At 46.2% G+C, this 13,836-nt stretch overlaps 1 protein-coding gene across 1 annotated transcript in view; it reads left to right on the forward strand.

The window, feature by feature from the left end:
- ZDHHC14 (zDHHC palmitoyltransferase 14) overlaps positions 1-13,836 on the forward strand; it is a 150,097-nt gene that overhangs the window by 48,794 nt on the left and 87,467 nt on the right. The window lies entirely within an intron of this gene.

Here is a 13,836-nt window from a genome sequence, read left to right on the forward strand (position 1 = left end):
CTTCAGCCTTTGCTTTTTTTTTTTTTTTTAATATGTCTTTATTTATTTCAGAGAGAGGAAGGGAGAGGGGGAGAGAGAGAGAGAGAAACATCAATGATGAGAAAGCAGCCTTTGCTTTTGGTAGAGCTTATGATATCTTAATTTTCTGTGCTGTCAAGGAAATTTGAGCTTAGATTTTGTAGCCTAAATTAAAAAGAAAAATGTTTGACATGTCTCATAAAGATCACTAGAACATGGGAAGTGTTCTTTTTAATAAAGAAACTGTAATCACTCCTCTCGTGGAGAGTAGTAAACAGTATTCTGGCTCCCTCCCCTCTCCCCCACTGCTTGTTATGTTTAATTTCTTGCGTGATAGAAATCTGCCCTACAAAGCTTCTGTGATGAGGTGGATTTGTTTATTGGACTTGGTGTCTCCAGGTTCCTAGGGGCATTTACTTCAGACAGGAATTCTAAAGGGATTCTTCTTTTCATCTATGTTCTTGAGATTCATAGAAGACATTCTGTGTGCGTGTTGATCTTTTATTTTTAAGCTTTATGAAATCTGAATGACAGGGTGTCAGTACACAGAAACCTTGACAACCCTTAAGTCACACTCTCTGATCCCACAGAATAAAGCTTTAACTTTTTACAACTGTTAACTTCTTCTGTTCTCTCTGGCCCCTCTGTGGTAAAACTTGAACCATCAAAGAGCTTTAATTTTAAGGCACGTTTCACACAAACATGACAGTTTTATATTTTACTATTTTGATCTGTACTTAAAAGGATCTTCTCATAATTGGTCTCTGCGCTTAGATTGGCTAGCAGTGATGTCAGTTCCATTCATTCAGTAGATATTTTCTGAGCATCTGCTGTGTCCCAGACATAGCGTTAGGGGTACAGCATCTTTCCTTCAAAGACCAGATGGGTGATGAGGCAATCCGCCTTAACTTCTATTAGATTTTGTTCATCCTGTGGTCATTGTTTTTTGTGAGAGGGGACCACAGGTGACCCCCTGTATGTACTTCCTTCTGGTGGCCATTGCATTATTTTCAGTTCTGGCTCTGAGAATAGCCCTGCTTATTCATTGGCAGCTGTGGTTACAAGTGCTTATCTCAGGTGCTTAAGTATGGGGTATATAACCTAGGTTGAGGTTTAGGGGGAAAAAACATTTGCTTAGACAAAATAAATGTTTATTTCCCTGTCATAAGCTAGGTTGGCGGGGCAGTGCTACTCCTCACATTTCTCAAGTCCAGACTCTTTTTTGTTTAGCTGTAGCTGGGTTACATTCCCGAGATTGCCTCATAGTCCAACACAGCTGCTCCAGCTCCAGCCATCGTATCTGCATTTCAGCCACCCTGAATGCCAGGGGTCAAAGAAATAAAGTCAAAAGACATGCATCTGCCATTTTTAAGCATTGTCTACTTATTTTCCCTCCCTGACCTCAATCTTTGCTACTGGTGAATGCACTTTTCTTCTGATATCAAAGAGTAATTCTCTGTCATCTTACTTAATACTGTATGGTTGCAGGCCATGCTCTTTAATTCTAGAAGGTCCCTGGCTGTGAAATGTGTTTATCCATAAAACAAAGAAGAAACATACAACATAATATTACTAATTTTAAAAATGCTTCTAGTGTATCTTTAAACATGAACTAACAAAATCAAAAGCAAACATGAGATTAGTGCTCCGATCTTTCTGAAAACTGAAAACTTTGAAAACTTTGACTGTTTTCTCCATATTAACAAAGGGTTTGTGTGATGGTGGCTCCAGGCCAGCCTGGTACTTCCTTTTGTTAATGCGTATTTGATGCTGACATCATGTTTAAACACCGTCTAGGCCACAGTCTAAACAGTATGGATTTCAGCTGGACCAGAAAGCATCCTTTTGTGCGTGCCATTGACAGCCCTGGGAATGATGCCATCGTTACTTTGGTTGAAAACACGCCTCAGTTAGGTATCACCAGTTTAACAATCTTATTTATTGCAAATGGAAGCGCTTTGCCGGCTTTCTATCTGGATGTCTGTGGCCTGAAGTTTCCTGGGAGGTGCTGCCAGGCCACTCTGAAAGGCACTAAAAGGCTTTTAGAAGTGCACGGAGCAGGGCGTTTGCTGCAGTGGCATTTTCTTTCCCAGTTCTAGAAGCATCTCCCAGTCTACACCCACAGGATGCAAGTGGACCAGGCCACCTGACACACTCAGTCCTGGTCTGAGTTCAGTCACCAAGTCTCTAGGTAGAAGGACTCGGGGACCAAAAAGAACAAAAGCAAGAAAAGGGAGCATGCGGGCTTTGGGGGTCATGTGGGCAAGCAGGGCTCCCTGCCGAGTCACTGACCGTCACCCCCTCGCCCCCCCACGAAGCAGGTAAATCACATGCAAATCCCCCCTAGGCTTTTTGTAGAGAGTGGTTCTCTCCAGGGCTTTTTCTGAAGTCGGGAGGCCCTGAGAATGGGGACTTTTCGACTGTTTTTGTTTTGTTTTCTAGCTCCTAGAGTTACAGCAGTTGATGGGTAGGGTCCTGGGGGGGGGGGGGGGGGCAGCTTCCTGACTCGCAGCTGCTCTTTCTGCAGGCTGGGGCCATGCAGGGGCCATTGTCACTGTCTTCATGAGGAACAGAATGTAATCTTTCTTACTGTCGCCTGGGCAGACAAGCGGCTCTTGTTGAGGGAAGATGACGGTGGAGCCCAGGCCTGGCTCTCAGATAAAGCGGTTAGTTTCGACGGGGAGTTAGGGAAACATGTTGGCCCATTGTGTGTGTGAGCAGCCTGCTCCCCAGCACTTATCTCAGCACCAAATGACATCTTTGATGGCTGCCTCGGGCCAGTCCCCACCCCTGCCTCTGACTGTGGGCGTCCAAGAGAGAACAGAGGAAAGGGGAGTGTTGCTTTTCTGGCCAGGGCTCCGTTTCATCAGCGGTTCCCCGAGGTTGGCCGGTTGCTGCTGCTGCTGTGCAAACAGCCTCGCCTGCCTTAGGAGGAGCCTGCTGGGGGGGGGGGGGGGGGCTCTTTCTGATCTGCTTCCCGGGGAAGCCGCCAGCTCCTGGCCCTAGATTCTGAGCGGCGGCCGGTCAGGGCTCGAGCGGCGGCAGTCCCCGCCCCTGTCCTTCTCGCCCGTCTATTTTGTAACCACTCTCAGGGGCCTAAACAGCCTCCCTTGATCCGTTCAGTGGGTTTGCTTTGATGCAGGTGCCGACTTCGTAGCGGGTGGTCCAGGCAGCCCTGTCCTTGCTCCCCCTCTAGTGGGCAGAGCCCGGGTGGGGGCGAGTATGGAGGCCTGGCCCGTAACAGCGGGCGGCCCCTTCCCCGGGGGCAATTCGGGCAGCCTTGGAGTCATTGACCGAGAGCACTTTAAAAAGTCTCAGGACTAAAGACAAAGCATTGTCACCCCTCCCGTGGCCATTTATGCTTCTTGCAAGCTCAGGGTGGGCAGGGAGAGGAATTGATCCGCCTCAGCCTTCTTCTAATCTCTGTTTTGTAAAGCTTGGAAATTTGCCAGGGAAGGAGGCGGTGTAAGAAGAGGTTTGCAATTGTTTGGAAAGTTTGTTGAGCCCTCTGCACCTCTGCTTTAAATTACTGTGCAGTAACGTCATGGTTAGTGATTCCACACGTTAGCCGTGCTGGCACGAACCTGAGCTGCCAGTGACAGTTCCTGGCCCCTGCACTGGCCTCGGATCGGGACTCGGTGTTGGGCCGCAGGGCTTCACTGATTTGGCCCCAGTGAATGTAACTGGAGCCCAGATCCACCCCAAGAGCTCGGGCAGGAATTATAGTCGGAACCGTAAAATCTGTTATGTGGACTGGGTTGGTCAAGGTCAGTTGGGAATGATATTTTCTGTAACTGAATATGAAATTGGCATTTTGCTCTAAGAATTCTAGAGCAGAACCGCTCTGTAATGTTTTAAAATGCACAATAGGCCTGCACTGTTCTCTCTGTTGGCCTTTGTCAGCGAGTAGGAACACACAGAAATTAAGTCAGGCTCTCACAATATTCACTCGAATCTTTACCAATCATTTAAGGGTTTTATCTCTGCTTTTCTCATAAGCCTAATAATGTAGACACAGGATTTTTCTGTCAACTGCTATTAGGTGAGATTCATGTCAAAATTATGCCTGGAAGTGTCATCTCTTTGGGGACTGATTAGTGCCTTCTGCATATAGGCTGCATTCTTTTTTTCTTTGTTTTTTAAATAATTTTTTAGAAATATGCTTTTATAGATTTCAGAGAGAAGAAGGGAGTGGGGGAGAGAGAGAGAGAGAGAGAGAAACATCAATGAATCATTGATTGGTTGCCCCCTGCACGCCTCCTGCTGGGGATCAAGCCTGAAATCCAGGCACATGTCCTGGCCCTGACCAGGAATTGAACCCTGACTTTCTGGTTCATGGGCCCACGCTCAAGCACTGAGCCACACCAGCCAGGCTACAGTCTACATTCTTGGTTTTAATTGTTCTAAGGGGGTGACATCCAGCAGCCACTGCCTGGCCCTCCTGTTACCTCCCAATCAAGTGCTGCATTGACAGAGGTTCCCCCAGGGCAGTTGTGGGCCTGGGGTTGTCTGTGTCCTGGTGACAAAGAAGAACAAATTTGGACAAATTAAAACACAACACCAAAGAAACCAACTCTTAAAACACTGGTGAGCACATCTGCTTAGATGAGCTCTGCAGGGAAGATGAAAAAACAGCTGGTGTCCGTCCCCCCGCCCCTACCCCATGCACTTGTAGCAGCTTCTCCTCTTTCTGCGTCGGTGTACATGAGAACCTGGTTGTTGACATTTACTTATGTTTGAGCCTACGGGAGTGCTGTTGTGGGGGGCTGGAAGGAGGAGGGTTACTTGGGTAATTTTATGTGATTGCTAACAAGTCTTTTCTCCTCTCCATTGTTCCCATGGTGATTTTCCTCGTTAGGCATCGCATTGATCTTGTGAGTTTTAATTAGACTCTAATAGTCCCCAGGAGCAGAGAGTGTTGTGAGTCCTTAGTATCTTCTTTTATTTAATGTTTGTTGATGGTTGGACAGCAGAAAAAGGTAGAAAATCTATTCTGTTGGTATCTGTTACGTTGCTTGATATCACACCACGAATATAAGGGTGTTGTGGAAGGAAAAAAATTAATAGTAAGTGATTTTGCTTTTTTCTTATTGAAAATGATAATTCAAAATTCCTAGTAAAATTTTGGTTTTTAGAATTCACACAAGAGGATAGACCACAGAGGCTCCCAGTCTGTGGGCCTTAGCCCAGGAGAAACTGGGGACAGTGGGGTTACTTCAGGGGGTCAAGAATCCAGCATTGCCTGTAACCAATGAGTAGCATACCTTGCGTATGTGTGTGCGCTATTGCGTGTTTTCAAGCACGTGTAGATCCCATGTGACTCATCAAACATAGATTCAATTAAAAGCATTGCTGAATTCACAGTAGTTTTCTCTAATCACATATTTTCTCAATAATCAAAAGATATAAAATTCAACTACTACCACATGGGGACGCACATAATTTTTTTTACATTAAAAAATAGTTCCTGCCCTTGAAATGATCAGGAACTGCATTTCTGAACTATTTATCAGAGTAGCATTGATTCATGTGTAAACTTAGAAATCTGTAGGATAAAGCTGTTTCTCCAAAAGTGCCTGTGAAAGAATTCTCTGAAAAATAAATGATTGACATTTGTAATAATGTCCAAAATGTGCCTCATAGCTCCTGCTGTTTCTAAATGACAGCGTTCCAAATAACTGCTTCATGGTGGCACCAGGCCTTGCGGGCGGAACAAGTTAGTTTCTCCGTGACCTCGCCCTGTATCCCCGTCCCTCCCAGCTTTTACGATTTCCCCAGGTGTTAGGAATGAGACGGATTCCTTGTTTCTGGGGTGGTGGCTGGAAGTTTGGAAACTTTGTTGGTGGGGTGATGTGAGTTACAGAACGAGACATCTTCCACTGTGTGACAGCAAAGCTTGACCAAGCCTCACTGTGTCTAGGTGTCACTCACTGATGATCACAGTCAACTGGTGTGGAAAGGGCTGGGGGATGGGGGAAGTCTGGAGCAGAGGCAGCCTCGGGATTGGAACCTCCAGGACAAGGAAGCCTGAGGACCCTGGCCGTTCATAGGTGGCCTGTGCGTCCCTAAATGGGGTGCAGGGGTAGCTATGAGAGGGAGACAGTTAGTGGCCAAGACCACATGATTCCTCTAAGTTGACCCGTCTATATGCAACTGTGATGTCCTTTAAAGAGAAGTCTTGCTGTGTCTACTTCTCCAAAGATCACATAGCAGTTCTTGAATTTCTGTGACCAGGAGTTTTAAAGAAGCTTGCTGCTTGGGGAATAAAAAATAAACTCCCTGAGTTGGAAAGAAATCATTTCGATGTCATCTAATCCGATTCCCCACCCCCTGCAGGAATCCTTCTATAGAAAAGTATCTGAGATACTGGAATCGGTATTGTTTTAATCAAGAGTTCTAGTTCGACTTACACGGAGGCAGAAAAGAGCGTGCCTAACACTGGGCCTGTGTGTACACACTCCGTTTGCTCCATTTGAAAAAACGAGTGAGGAAGGGTTTCAGAGGGCTGTGGCGACAGGCACTGGGCCGCTCGGAGACTCGCCCCGTGCCTCTGACAACAGTCTCTGGCCAGTCGTGCTTCTCTCTGTTTGCAGAGGTTGGTGACAACAGGAGGTAGGCAAATAATTCCTGGATCTATTTTTTCCTGTTTGGACAATGACTAGAACGAGCGTGTGCTCAAGAGGACTCCCTTTCCTGCCTGCTCGCGCAGCGACTGGCCGGGCCAGAAGCACGTGCAGCGTGTGGTGGAGAATCTGATGTCATCGCTGTGTACTTCTGGGTTGGCCTCTGCAATCACACGCACATCCCAGGGGCCTGGGAAATTCCCGGGTGGCCACTGCCACGGACACTGTCCCGTTGAATCCGATTGAGCGGAGGCATCTAACCTCAGATGGCACAAGGGGGCGAGGGGCTCTGTGGGGAACGATGCCTTTAAAAGGCAGTCGTCTTGTGGGCAGAGTCCCCTGGGCCTCTATGAATATATTGGATGTGAATTTCTCTTCCTCATTGTTGAATAATGGTTGTTACCAAAAATAGCTTCACAAGGGACATCAGGATACAACTGTCACAAGACACAGGGATCAGGCAGATGGCTGTGGGCTTTGAACTTTGCTTTCCTGAACTCATATGTGCGGCTTATTACTGGCCCAAGTCCTATTGCTCATGTCATTCCCAATGGCAAAAGCAGTTGGACTGTTAAAAGCATGCTCTCTGGTCATATATCCTAGTTCTTTCTTTTCTTTTTTTATATATATTTATTGATTTCAGAGAGAGGAAGGGAGGGGGGGGAGAGAGATAGAAGCATCAATGATGAGAGTTATTGACCAGCTGCCTCCTGCACGCCCCCGACTGGGGATCGAGCCCGCAGTTGGGACATGTGCCCTGACCGGAATCAAACTGTGAACCGCTGGATCCTAGGTCAGTGCTCAACTGCTGAGCCAGGCAGGCATGCCTCCTAGTTCTTAGTTATTTCTGTAGCAGCAGCTATATTTTGCATTAGGGCCTTTAAATTAGGAACCCCCTTACAAACACATTCTCCTAGATTTGAAATAAAAATGCAAGGGTATCTGTTGTATTTGGGACAGTGTGTACCAGCGGCAGTGCTATCCCAGGTCTGAGGGCAGGGCAGGGAGATACCGACCCCAACCGGATACCTCCCTGCTGCTAAATAAGGGCAGAGACAGAAGAACAGAGACGGACAGTGGTGGGTGGGGCAGGCAGATATGTGGCCAGCCACCTAGTGACACTCTTTTCCACTCTATAGAGGGGACACCAGGAAAGGCAGTTCCAGCACTTTCCAGCTGGACTCACCCACTGCAAGGGACTGGACTCGTGCTGTCCGGTCCAGATTTGGGTGGTGCTGGTTTAGTTGTTTAGCTGTGACCCTCCTACAGCTATTCAAAAGAAAATGGCCCTCTTTCCTTTCTAAGGAAATGTCCTGACAGCCCATAAAGACAAGTGATGCTGGGAGCAGCATGTTTGCCCGAGCGGTTCTGTCAGCTGCGATCAGGTAGGTGGAGGCACACTGGGCGATGGGACCCTTGTTAGCAGATGGGCAGATTGCACGACAGCATGAGAGGGTGCAGGCCGGATCGGCCCCTAGAAGCGCTTAGTTTGGAAAGTGGGAGACCTGAGAAAACTGGAAAAGAGAGAGCGCCACAGCCTCCTGTCCCTCTTGTCTCTCGGTGTTTGGAACATGGCGTAAGTAGCGTGTTGACCTTTGAAAGCTGTTTCTCGCACCCATGGCCTTGCTCATACATTTGTGCATTGATAGCGATGTTTTCCTAAACTCCTCCATGCCCCCAGCAACACCTCCCCAGAAGAAGCAGTTATTGACCCCAGAGGGAAAATCACCTCTAATGAAAATAAGCCAGTGGGTCTGTCCAGCATTCCCATGCAAAGAAGTTCCTCCCAGGTGAAGGTGGCCCTTTCCGATGGATATGCTCTTAGATGCAGGCTAATTCTCAAGCCGAGCAGAAGTTGCTGGACTTTGTCCCACTCCCCAGCTCCTCACCCCAGCTTTTATTGATCATATCTTAAAAAAAAAACCCACTACTGATAAAGCTTTAAAAAATCGTAGTAAGCAAATATTTTTAAAATGAGTAATAAAATTCAGTTCATCTTTAAGTATTTCACCATTACAGCCACAAATATAGGTTGAAAATCCTTCGATCTGGAAGCTCTGAAGTTTTAGAGGCTGATTAGAATAGTTCCCTGGTCTTGAGAAGGCTGCAGCCTGGGGTGTTCTGTTTGTATGAATATTGTATGTATATTTTAATACCTAATTGCGTAACTTTGTTCTTAATTATATATGCTGAATAATTCCTTAGACCTTTGTAACAATTCATTTCTTTAGCCCTTCACTCCTGTGACTTCATATAGTTCACTCAGACCAGGAATTTTTAAATTGCTCTCCTTAGTTTTGTACCTAGTCGCATTCAATAATATGAAAGGGTTCCTTCTACCCTTCAACTTACATCTATAACTTATGAAGTCGATTTTAGGATGAATGTATGTGAAACTATCATTTGTCCAAATTTACTGTAAATGAAGATTTATGAACAATAATCACATTCTCCTTTTTGGCTATTCGAATGACCTGTTATTGTTTAATAAACCGCCCCAAAGCATGGTGGCAGGAAACAGACTTTCTCATGCTATTCCTGGTCCTCTGGGTTGACTGATTGAGCAGGGCAGTTTGTGGTCAGGGTACTTCTGGCAGCTTCGCTCTGATAATGACCCAGCTGGAAGCCCAGGGCTTCTTCGCGCCCGAGGGGGACTCTCTTGTGGTTGTGGCTGAACAGTGGAGGCTGGCCAGGCGTCTCTCCCTTTCCCTGCGGTTTGCTTCAGCCTCTGCATGGCCTGGTGGTCGCGGTAGTCAGACTCCAGAGGTGGCATTCCAGGAAACCAGGCTGGAGCTGCAAGACCTCTCATGTCTTAGAAATCGCAGTGAAGTCTCCTGTCACATCTTCTTGATCAAGTAAGTCCCTAAGACCGGCCCAGGTCAAGGGGAGGGCAGTTAGGTTTTATCTCTCAATGGCAGGAGCAGCCAAGAATTTGCAGCTGTCTTTAATCTACCACATGACATAGCAAAAAGTAGCATTTTTTTTTCCATTTTAATGATTGCTTATTGAGTTGGACCAGTTAACAAAAGGAGACTTATTTTTGTTTCAGAAAAGCACAAACATGTTCAGTTCTCCTGTTGTGCTTTTAGATGGTGGTAGTTTTAGATTATACTCTACTCACAAGCTGGGCAGAGTACGTTTAGGTGCCCACTTTGAAGCTAACTCGAGCATGTCAGTCTCAGGTCCTGACTCACTGTAATTCCGAGGGCCTTGATGAGAATTGTCTCCTTGAGAACAGAACTCCTGGGGCTGCTGGTGGTGGTGGGGACACAGAAAGTCACAATGAGAGCAGTAAAAACACCCAAGCTCGTTAGGTAATAACCACCCTCACAACAAAACATTTTCCCAGTAACTCCAAACATTGCGAAATGAAATAAAGTGGCCCAGTCAGAGCCCTTTCCTGGAGGACCAGCATTCAACCATGACATCCACCTATGACGTCATTCTATTTAGCAAGAGAGAGGAGGAAAAACAGAACTCTCCCAAGGTTGGTCTTTCACAGATGCCCTGCAGCTGTTATTAAAATACAATGCGCTCAGGTGTTCTGCCCTAAGGACAGGTTGGCCTGGTGGCTCAGTCTTTCTGGAAAAGTCTGAGCTTAGACATTCAGGCTCCTCTGCCCTGACCTGGTCTGCAGGCAGCCACTCTGAGCACACTCGCTGGTCTCTTAGTGGGAACTGGGGAGGGTCCTTTGCAGCCTTTGGGCAGCCAGCTCACATGCCAGCTCTCTTGGGTGTGTCTGCCAGCAACACCAGTTCCCAGGGCAACTCTGGGCCTCAGCTTGCCATGCTCCTGGGACAGCTCAGTGCATGCTGTGCAGTGCCATTTACTCCAGTTTTCCACGGTCTTTCAGTTCTATTTTCCCTAGATAAGCCAGTGTCTGGAATTCTGTTCCAAGGGTGGAAAATCAATACATTTTAAAATGCTATTATATATACATTTGAAAAACTGGGAGGAACCAAAATGAAATGTCCAGCCATAGGAGAATTATTAAGTAAATAATGATACATTGACTTTCTGAAATGTTATACAGCCATAAAAAATAACAAGGAAGATCATATAACAACATGCAAAATGCCCGCGATAGTACATTGATTACAAATGTGTTAGAAAGTTGTGGATATTCATTGACCACAAATACGTTCGAATGAGTGCAGTTGAAAAAAAGACTGGAAATAAAAATACCAAAAAAATGGCAGGTGTATTAGAGTTGTATGAATGTTCTTCATTGTTACTTACATAGCTTAAAAAACTATTATTTTAAAGATATAAGGACTTCAGGAAAATAACGTAAATGCATTGATTTATTTATGCATGAAAACTATCAAGAAATTTTAAAGTTAGATACGTTAATACCATGGTCGACATAGGTAAAAATACTACATAATCTCCAGTTTCTGAACCCAGTGGAAGAAATTGGGTCAGAGATAAAATGAAATGTTTTTAAAAAGCAAAGATAATAGAGCAGCATGTTTGGGCAGTGAAGTGTGTGCTTACACATATTATAATGACATCCAAAAGTGAGTAGGGGTGCAAAGTTTTGCAATGTGAAAAATTCTTTAGGAGTAGAAAACTCTTAAGATCTGGAGCTGCCCAGCCTGGAGAGCTGTTTAGCAGCCAACCACTCTACTCCTTTGGTTGTTATTGGGGTGTCACCATGTCAGTCTCCCCCAAAGACACGAAGGCCTGTGTGGGAAATGGGTCTTTTTCATTTCTGTAATTTTGGGGTCTATTCCAGTGCTTGACATGGTCTTCAGAGGCTCCCAGGGCCTGGTTTCAAGCTCAGATTCTTGTATTTCCATCAGGGGATTCCAATGTCTGGAGTGGGGTTCAGGAATCTGTTTTTATGTTCTTGGTGTGTGAGGACAGGCCTGTCCCCAGCAGGAAGGCCTCCAAGATGTGTTTGTGAGATGAGCAAATTAACAAGACTTGAGAATTCAGCCTTAAATACTTACATAGCTTGCATTTTCCTGATGACTTCTGTGTCTGCTGGACTTCTGGCCCCCGAGCCTCCCCCTCCTGTGGATGCCCCCGACCCCCAACACACCTGCTCTTCCCTGGGCTCCCCCAGCAGCCGGGATTTCCTTTGCACAACTGGCTTCCCCGGGGGATTCCAGCCTCTGCAGAAGGAGTTTGTGCTGGTTAATGCCTTCTCCTGTGAGAAGGAGATTATCACAGGAGGGAGCTATCTAAAATTAAGAGTTTGCGGCTTGAAACAGCTGGGGAAATGGCTGCCTTTGTGCAGAAAACTGGACCTGTTTTGCTGAGCACAGTGGTTGTAAAACGCCCGGGGAGAGAAGAATGACTTGGAAGCTGGAGTAGAGGGAAGGAAACAATCGTTTAATTGTTTCAGCCTTTGAAAACACCCCCTGCGAGCCAGTTGCGTGTTCTGTGGCCAGATCTTGAAGATGCTCAGAGACCCTGTGTCTGTCCCCTCATCTGTAAAATGGGCGTTACAGCGGTGCCTCCCTGTGGATCAGATGAAAAGCTGTAGATAAAGTGCTCAGCATGGTGGTGTTATTTTCCTGATGAGAGCATGCATGTGGCATTCCTGCAGGTGGGGACAGGGAAGAGCAGTTCTGTCACTGAGCTGCCCACTCTGCCAGCAGCAAAGGAGCCTCTGGTCAGGACTCCTGTCCACAGCCTGATGGTGGGACCTGAGGAGGCCCTGGTTTCTCTTGTCCTGCAGCCTGAGCCCTCTGACTAGGGGAAGCTGATAGTGTTGGCTGCGGGATCCAGCTATGGGACAGAAGTGTGTGCCTGGGCGAGAGCGTGAGAACTTTATTTAGCTTGGGTTATGTTATCTCAGGCTTGGGAAGGACCAAGCTCTTCTTCAACCTAACCAATCAGCTTTCTAAACTTTTGCAGGCTGGTGCTGACCCCTCCCCGAACCAATCCATTCCCTAGCCTGACAGGCCTCTGTGGTTGCCGTCTTGGCTTCTGCTGGGCTTGAACCCAGCAGAGAAATTTCCCCTTTACTGTTCCCCAGTCGTCTTCGGGGAATGGACCAGTGGTTCCGCAGGGAATGTGTGCATCTGCAGCTTCCTACTGAAGCCGGCCCAGTGTTGCATTCAGCTTCCCAGTTCATCAGGCTTCAAATGCCTGACTCCCTTTGCTCCCTTCCCTGTTAATACCTAGCTACCTGTGCTGACACTTTGAAAAGCGAAGGTAGCAAGGTGATGGGTGCTTTCCAAAATCTGTGGTCCCTTTTAAGAGTTGTATTCACTTTTGGTTTTTAATATATTCCTATGAATCCATACAAGTGGATACCCACCCCCAAATTAAATATAAAGTATATATGTATTTTAAATTTATCTTTATCATAAAAGAAAAAACTTATTTGGCTAAATAGTTCTTATTGGGCATACGGGGCAAAGGTGGGTTACAATAAAGATAAAATTGCAAACAGTTGTTTGGAATTTTCTCTATTTCAGGCCTCTCTGGAACCACAGCTTAGCTCTGGATTATGTAGCTGTAATGTTTATCTACATTTAGGAAGTTAAAACACTGTCTTTTGCTTTTGGGATCTTTGTCATTTATTTATGTTGCTGGAAAAACAAGTAAGAAAGGCTTTTCCTACTCTTTTCATTAATATATTAGGAGTTTTTTCATATTGTTGTATGAATGATACTAACTTTCCTTTGACGTGGGCAAAACAGCAAGCAATTTCCTATTGTGTTTTGGTGCTGTGAGTCTTATCCTCTAGACATTAATTAAATACCCTTTGTTGCTCAGTTCCTGTATCTGTCTGTTTAAATCAGTTCGACTTTAACGCAGAGCCACAAGGTGATTAAAGCAGTGCAGTGCCACATCCTGGACTGATGCGGAGGCCCTAACTGAGGGGCACATCGCCGAGGACCTGTGCATTAAGCGTGCTCAGGAGTCTGGCGGTATTAAACCCTCAGTCCCCTCTACCTGGAAGCGATCGTGATTAAGAAACGTTGGACAATTATAGAGTTCCGTGCTATATGTTATCTGGTAGCAGGCTGTAAGTTATGAAGCAAAGTAATAAAGTGAACACTCGGAAGCCGACCAGCTGATCTAAACTAGAACTTGAGCAGCACAGCTGCGCTCTACCAGCAGCCTCGCGGCTCCTGCCGTCAGCCTGGGACCAGCTTCATTTTACTTTTTCCCGAGGGGAGGGAGACGCAGACTTGAGACCTCTGCTTGCACATCTCACCCTCTTTCCTCCCGA

Source organism: Miniopterus natalensis, chromosome 5, assembly GCF_054644295.1.
Source record: "Miniopterus natalensis isolate mMinNat1 chromosome 5, mMinNat1.hap1, whole genome shotgun sequence".
In the NCBI taxonomy this organism is placed as follows: Eukaryota; Metazoa; Chordata; class Mammalia; order Chiroptera; family Miniopteridae; genus Miniopterus; species Miniopterus natalensis.